The sequence below is a fragment of the Artemia franciscana genome, chromosome 1, assembly GCF_032884065.1.
Source record: "Artemia franciscana chromosome 1, ASM3288406v1, whole genome shotgun sequence".
Lineage (NCBI taxonomy): Eukaryota > Metazoa > Arthropoda > Branchiopoda > Anostraca > Artemiidae > Artemia > Artemia franciscana.
The window spans coordinates 5181890-5189184 of NC_088863.1; the positions used below are offsets into that span (position 1 = coordinate 5181890).

Sequence of the window (7295 nt, forward strand, 5' to 3'; positions counted from 1 at the left end):
AAATGTATAAGTTTCATCAAATTTAGTCTTTGTCATCAAAAGTTACGAGCCTGAGAAAATTTGTCTTATTTTGGAAAATAGGGGGAAACACCCCCTAAAAGTCATAGAATCTTAAGCAAACGGGTCACGAGACAGATCACGGGTGCGTGTTTATTTTTTTTTCCCAGGGGTCATCGTATCGACCAAGTGGTACTATAATGTCGCAAGAGGGATCATTCTAACAGAAATTCAAAGTTCTAGTGCTTTTTTTAAGTGACCTAAAATATTGGAGGGTGCCTAAGCCTCCTCCCACGCTCTTGTTTCCAAAAGTCAACGGATCAAAATTTTGAGATAGCCATTTTGTTTCGCATAGTCGAAAACCATAATAACTATGTCTTTGGGGATGACTTACTCCCCCACAGTCCCTGGGGGAGGGGCTGCAAGTTACAAAGTTTGACCAGTGTTTACATACAGTTATGGTTATTGCGAACTGTAATGACGTTTTCAGGGGGATTCTGTTGGTTCGGGAGTGGGGTTGAGGGGAGGGAGCCATGTGGGAGGCTCTTATCTTGGAGGAATATATCATGGGGGAAGAGAAATTCAATGAAAAGGGCCTGGGATTTTCTAGGTTTAATGTAAAAGAAACAATGAAAAAATAAACATGAAAAAGTTTTTTTTCGATTGAAACTAGGGAGTAGCATTAAAACTTAAAACGAACAGAGATTATTACGCATATGAGGGGTTCTAAAAATGCTTTTTAGAGGGGCTCTAAAAAAAAACAACAAACAAACAATCAAACACGCACCCGTGATTTGTCTTCTTGCAAAAAATACAAAATTCGACATTTTTGTAGATAGGAGCCTGAAACTTCTACAAAAGGGTTCTATGATACGCTGAATCTAATGGTGTGATTTTCGTTAAGATTCTATGACTTTTAGGGGTTGTTTTCCCCTATTTTTTAAAATATGGCAAATTTTCTCAGGCTCGTAACCTTTGATGGGTAAGACTAAACTTGATTAAACTTATATATTTAAAATTAGGAATAAAATGCAATTCTCTTGATGTAGCTATTGATATCAAAACCCCATTTTTTGAGTTTTGGTTGCTATTGAGCCGGGTCGCTCCTTACTACAGCTCGTTACCACGAACTGTTTTACTGTTATTTATTCTTTAATGATATTCGCTTTGATACCTTTCAATTTTTTTTTGCTTTGGTTTCATCATCACCCTCTTTTAAATAAGCGTGAATTTTTTATCTCAACCCTACAACTTCAGAAATAATTGTTCCAGATAATTCATTCTTCTTCATACCAATAATTTTTTATTAATGACTGAAGGGAAGCCATAACGATTGTCTTTTTTACAATTTGAAGTTTAGAATTTTTTTGGAGGTCAGCTTTAATGTAATCATAAGAATCCTCAGTTTGAATATCAAACAGTTCGTGGTAACAAACTATAGTAAGGAGCGACCCGGCTCAATAGTAAACGAAACTCTAAAAAACAGAATTTTGATACTAAAAGATACATCAAAAGAATCGGATTTTTATGCTGATTGCAAATGTATAAGTTTCACCAAATTTAGTCTTTGTCATCAAAAGTTACGAGCCTGAGAAAATTTGTCTTATTTTGGAAATTAGGGGGAAACACCCCCTAAAAGTCAAAGAATCTTAACGAAAATCACACCATCGCATTCAATGTATCAGAGAACCCTACAGTAAACGGGTCACGAGACAGATCACGGGTGCGTGTTTTTTTTTTTTTCCCGGGGGTCATCGTATCGACCAAGTGGTACTATAGTGTCGCAAGAGGGCTCATTCTAACGGAAATTCAAGGTTCTAGTGCCTTTTTTAAGTGACCAACAATATTGGAGGGTACCTAGGCCCCCTCCCACGCTCTTGATCCAAAAGTCAACGGATCAAAATTTTGAGATAGCCATTTTGTTTCGCATAGTCGAAAACCATAATAACTATGTCTTTGGGGATGACTTACTCCCCCACAGTTCCTGGGGGAGGGGCTGCAAGTTACAAAGTTTGACCAGTGTTTACATACAGTTATGGTTATTGCGAACTGTAATGACGTTTTCAGGGGGATTCTGTTGGTTCGGGAGTGGGGTTGAGGGGAGGGAGCCATGTGGGAGGCTCTTTTCTTGGAGGAATATATCATTGGGGAAGAGAAATTCAATGAAAAGGGCCTGGGATTTTCTAGCTTTAATGTAAAAGAAACAATGAAAAAATAAACATGAAAAAGTTTTTTTTCAATTGAAACTAAGGAGTAGTATTAAAACTTAAAACGAACAGAGATTATTACGCATATGAGGGGTTCTAAAAATGCTTTAGCATAAAGAGCGAGGTATTTGGGAGGAGATAAATACCTCGTTCTTTATGCTAAAGTATTTTAGTAATTTCAACTATTTATTGTATGGCCTTTCCGATTCAGGGTTATTCCTATAGAACTGGGACAAAACTTAAAATTTAGTGTAAAGAGCGAGGTATTAAAGAGGGGACAAATCCCCTCGTATACATAATAAAAACATAACAGAATAATAGTTTGTTACGTAAGTTAATTCTCAAGTTACGTGTATTTTTTGCTAATAAAAACATCGTTAAAAATTTAAAGTTCTAGTTGCCTTTTTAATTAACCGAAAAATTGGAGGGCAACTAGGCCTCCTTCCCCACCCCTTATTTCTCAATATCGTCTGATCAAAACTAAGAGAAAGCCATTTAGCCAAAAAAAGAATTAATATGCAAATTTATGCTAAAACAGCAGACGCTGTTTTCCATCCAGTGTGTGGAGCACACTCTCCAATGGTATGGTCATCTCCTTAGAATGTCGTCACACCTATCTGCAAAACTCGTGCTGGACTTAAACCCCGCTGAAGCTGACTGGAAACATTCCCACGGAAAACCAAAACACCGATGGTCAGATGGTATTTTAAAATACTGAAGCTGACAAACCTTGATGTCCACGTCGCACAAGCGTTAGCGGTTTATCACATAAGTTGGAGAAAGCTGACATCCTTCTCTGTGCTGAGTCACGCTCGCCAGGAGACCTAAGTCAAGAAACTCAAGGTCCAAGAACAGAGCCTTGCCAACCACAAGTAACTAGGGTACTTGATAATTGTTTTGATTCAATTGTTTTGAATCAATCTTTAAAATTAGAGACGGTGTATGCAGTAATCATAAACAAAGCAACTTATTTTTCATCCAATCTTCAATAATCCGAACCTTGAAGCTATTTTCGTTTGTAATGAATGGGGAGTTAGCCTCTTTGTGCATCATGTCGGGGTTTAGCTATTTCAGACACAGCTTCAGCCTAGCTAGCTGTTGAACCATGTTAGAAGGTGTATTATTTTTTTCACAAAGTCAGAACTAGGCAGATTTCTACTGAGTACCAGGAAACTCTTCGTTTTTGCATCCAGTCAGTATCTAGCTCTACCTGGCTCGTTTTCGTAAGGATTTACGACTTAATCATTACAGAGTTTTCCAGGAAATAGCTATGCCATAAGCCCTTCCATACCCACCTTCTCTCTCTTACTGACTTTCAGGCTAAAAGGTAAGCATGTTCCATCTTGTCCACAACAACAGTCTTACAGAGATTATTAGTCTCTGCGTATTTTCAAGTCAAGTCCAAGTTACCGACTGACGGTGCAAATAACAATCTCATTCTTGACTCTCAATCAAATGAATAGTTGCTCCAAACATGATTGAAATAAGGGCTAAGTCTAAGGTAGAGGGTGTCGATGAGGTAGTGTTAAATCGAGTTAAGTACTAAATTAGCGCTAAAATCCATTAAGACTAAGAAGCACACTGACTTGGTGCAAAAAGTTAAATTGCGGCGTGTTTACAAAACGCATTAAGTCCTAATTCGGTCCAAATATGAGATGAGTTATTTGGCATTAAAACGGTTCCTGAATTGATGAAATGGTAAGTAAAGTCTTAGGTCAATGAAGAAACGGATTAAGTCCTAATTCCGTGTGAAAACAAGCAAATTAGAGCTAGGGACTAACTAGATGTAAAAACGAATAATTTTTTGGTGCTTAATGGAAATTTTCCTAATGGACAATATACTTTCTAATTTGGTTTAACAACGAGCTAAGCTGAAGCAGTTCTAAAATAGCTAAGCCCAGACTTGGTGTATAAAGAGGCTAATTCACCACGCATTGTGAAATAAAATAGGTTCAAGCTATGGAAAATAGAAGATGGGATGCAAAATTAGTCTTGAACTATTGTAGAATTTGATTCAGTTTATTTTGCTTGTACTTGAGACGGGAGGGGGCGCTGTAATTAAGTTTTTGCCAGACACCAACAGGCCTAGGAAGGGCTTGTTCTGTACCTCAGGTATTAATGCTTCAACAACATCCAGTAGATTTTCACTGAAGTACCTGAATCGTAACCTCCAAACTGAAAGATCACTCCTAAATAATAAGTTTCCCAAATTCCTTCAAAATTCACAGTAAACTCCCACCACTATGTCGTTAAATAATCTTCGAGCTGAAGATAATAGAAAGTTTTGTGTAATATATTGTTGTCTCACAAGAATTTCGGGTGTTAAAGTCCCAAAAAAAATTTTGCACGGGCCTTTGCTTACACTGCGACACGCAAATGGCCTGCTCAGTGTAGTTGGGTTAGTTTTAGATCAATTTTTTGTGACCGGTTGTTTCAAACTAAGCGCCAATCTTTCAAAATAAACACGGCAAAAAGGTGGTTTTTGTTAAATCAAATTTCGCAAGCATCTTTCGAAACAAATACGGGAAAATGCGGTCCACACTTTTTGTTGCTTACTTTGTCTTTGTTTTCAATCTTCATCATATTATCTCTGACAAAAATTATTTGTGACAAAAATAAAAGTGTATCAAGAAAGTAATACAAATTGAAGCACGGGCTTCAGTTCTAAACATGTTGAAATAGTGCTAAAACAGTTCTTTCGTGCTAAAATCAGGCAAATTTTTTCACATTGTTGTTTACATTGTTAATTTTAACTTGACGTTGTCAAGTAGGCACGGAGCTGCAATGATTTTTTGAAGCAAATTCACTACTCAGAGTTTCACTACACGGAATTTTTCTGATAAAAAAAAGAAAGAGAACTGAAAAAATTCCTTACGCGAAAACCCCCCAAGCCCCCCGTGCGCGTAAGTCGGTACGCGCCATTTTAGTTACGCGCCATTGTAGTTGCGTCCCTGTGTCCCACCAGTGAATATATATATATATATATATATATATATATATATATATATATATATATATATATATATATATATATCAGTACAATCTAGATATATATATATATATATATATATATATATATATATATATATATATATATATATATATATATATATATATATATATATATCTATATATATAAAAATAAGTTGTCTGTGGATGGATGGATGGATGTGTCAGGTGACGTCACCTGAAAAAACTGGATCAGGTGACGTCAAAACTGAAAAAACTAAAAAAAGGCAAAAACTACAAAAAAAACTAAAAACTAATAAAAAAAATAAAAAAGCTAAAAAACTAAAAAAACTATAAAGGTAAAAACCAATAAAAAACTAAAAAAAAACTGAAAAAACTAAAAAAAGGCAAAAACTACAAAAAAAACTTAAAACTAATAAAAAAAGTAAAAAAGCTAAAAAACTAAAAAAACTAAAAAAAAACTAAAAAAAGGTAAAAAACTAAAAAAAATAAAAAATAAAAAAAAACTAAAAAAAAGGAAAAAACTGAAAAATAAGCTAAAATAAAGGTAAAAACCAATAAAAAACTAAAAAAAAAAGGAAAAAACTAATAAATGACGACACTCAAAGAGAAAGCGACCAGGACAAAAGGAATGTTCGATTAGCAATCAACAAAGCACAGGGACACAGGGAGTATAAATGACGACCAGGACATAAGTAAAAAAAAAACTATCTATATATATAAAAATAAGTTGTCAAAATAAAAAAAGGCAAAAACTACAAAAAAAACTAAAAACTAATAAAAAAGCTAAAAAACTAAAAAAACTAAAAAAAAGGCAAAAACTACAAAAAAAACTAAAAACTAATAAAAAAAATAAAAAAGCTAAAAAACTAAAAAAACTAAAAAAACTAAAAAAAAGTAAAAAACTAAAAAAACTAAAAACTAAAAAAAACTAAAAAAAAGGAAAAAACTGAAAAATAAGCTAAAATAAAGGTAAAAACCAATAAAAAACTAAAAAAAAAACTGAAAAAACTAAAAAAAGGCAAAAACTACAAAAAAACTAAAAACTAATAAAAAAAGTAAAAAAGCTAAAAAACTAAAAAAACTAAAAAAACTAAAAAAAACTAAAAAAAGGTAAAAAACTAAAAAAAATAAAAAATAAAAAAAAAAATAAAAAAAAGGAAAAAACTGAAAAATAAGCTAACATAAAGGTAAAAACCAATAAAAACTAAAAAGAAAAAAAGGAAAAAACTAAAAAAAATTTTCATCTAAAAAACTAAAAAAAAACTAAAAAAGGTAAAAACTAAAAGAACTAAAAAAGAAAAAAATAAATGACGACACTCAAAGAGAAAGCGACCAGGACAAAAGGAATGTTCGATTAGCAATCAACAAAGCACCGGGACATAGGGAGCATAAATGACGACCAGGACATAAGTAAAAAAAAAATTAACAAAACTAAAAAGAAGGTAAAAACTACAAAAAAACTAAAAAGAAAAAAAAAACTAAAAACTAATAAAAAAACTAAAAAATCTAAAAATCTAAATAAACTAAAAAAGAAAAAAAAGGAAAAAAATAAAGGAGAAAAACAAAACTAAAAAACGAATGTATATACAGACCGGTACACCGGGATATAAATGACGACCGGGACACAGGGAATATAAATGACTAATAAATGACGACACTCAAAGAGAAAGCGACCAGGACAAAAGGAATGTTCGATTAGCAATCAACAAAGCACAGGGACACAGGGAGTATAAATGACGACCAGGACATAAGTAAAAAAAAAAACTATCTATATATATAAAAATAAGTTGTCAAACTAAAAAAAGGCAAAAACTACAAAAAAAACTAAAAACTAATAAAAAAGCTAAAAAACTAAAAAAACTAAAAAAAGGCAAAAACTACAAAAAAAACTAAAAACTAATAAAAAAAATAAAAAAGCTAAAAAACTAAAAAAACTAAAAAAACTAAAAAAAGGTAAAAAACTAAAAAAAACTAAAAACTAAAAAAAACTAAAAAAAAGGAAAAAACTGAAAAATAAGCTAAAATAAAGGTAAAAACCAATAAAAAACTAAAAAAAAAACTGAAAAAACTAAAAAAAGGCAAAAACTACAAAAAAACTAAAAACTAATAAAAAAAGTA

The 7295-nt window shown here is 32.5% G+C and overlaps 1 long non-coding RNA gene across 1 annotated transcript; it reads left to right on the forward strand.

Annotated features, from left to right (window-relative positions):
• The first annotated feature begins 5313 nt into the window (after nt 1–5313).
• LOC136024819 (uncharacterized) lies at nt 5314–6752 on the forward strand. The gene is made up of 2 exons (XR_010616933.1): nt 5314–5512; nt 6147–6752. It is a non-coding gene; the product is annotated as an uncharacterized LOC136024819 (long non-coding RNA).
• Nucleotides 6753–7295: the final 543 nt, after the last annotated feature.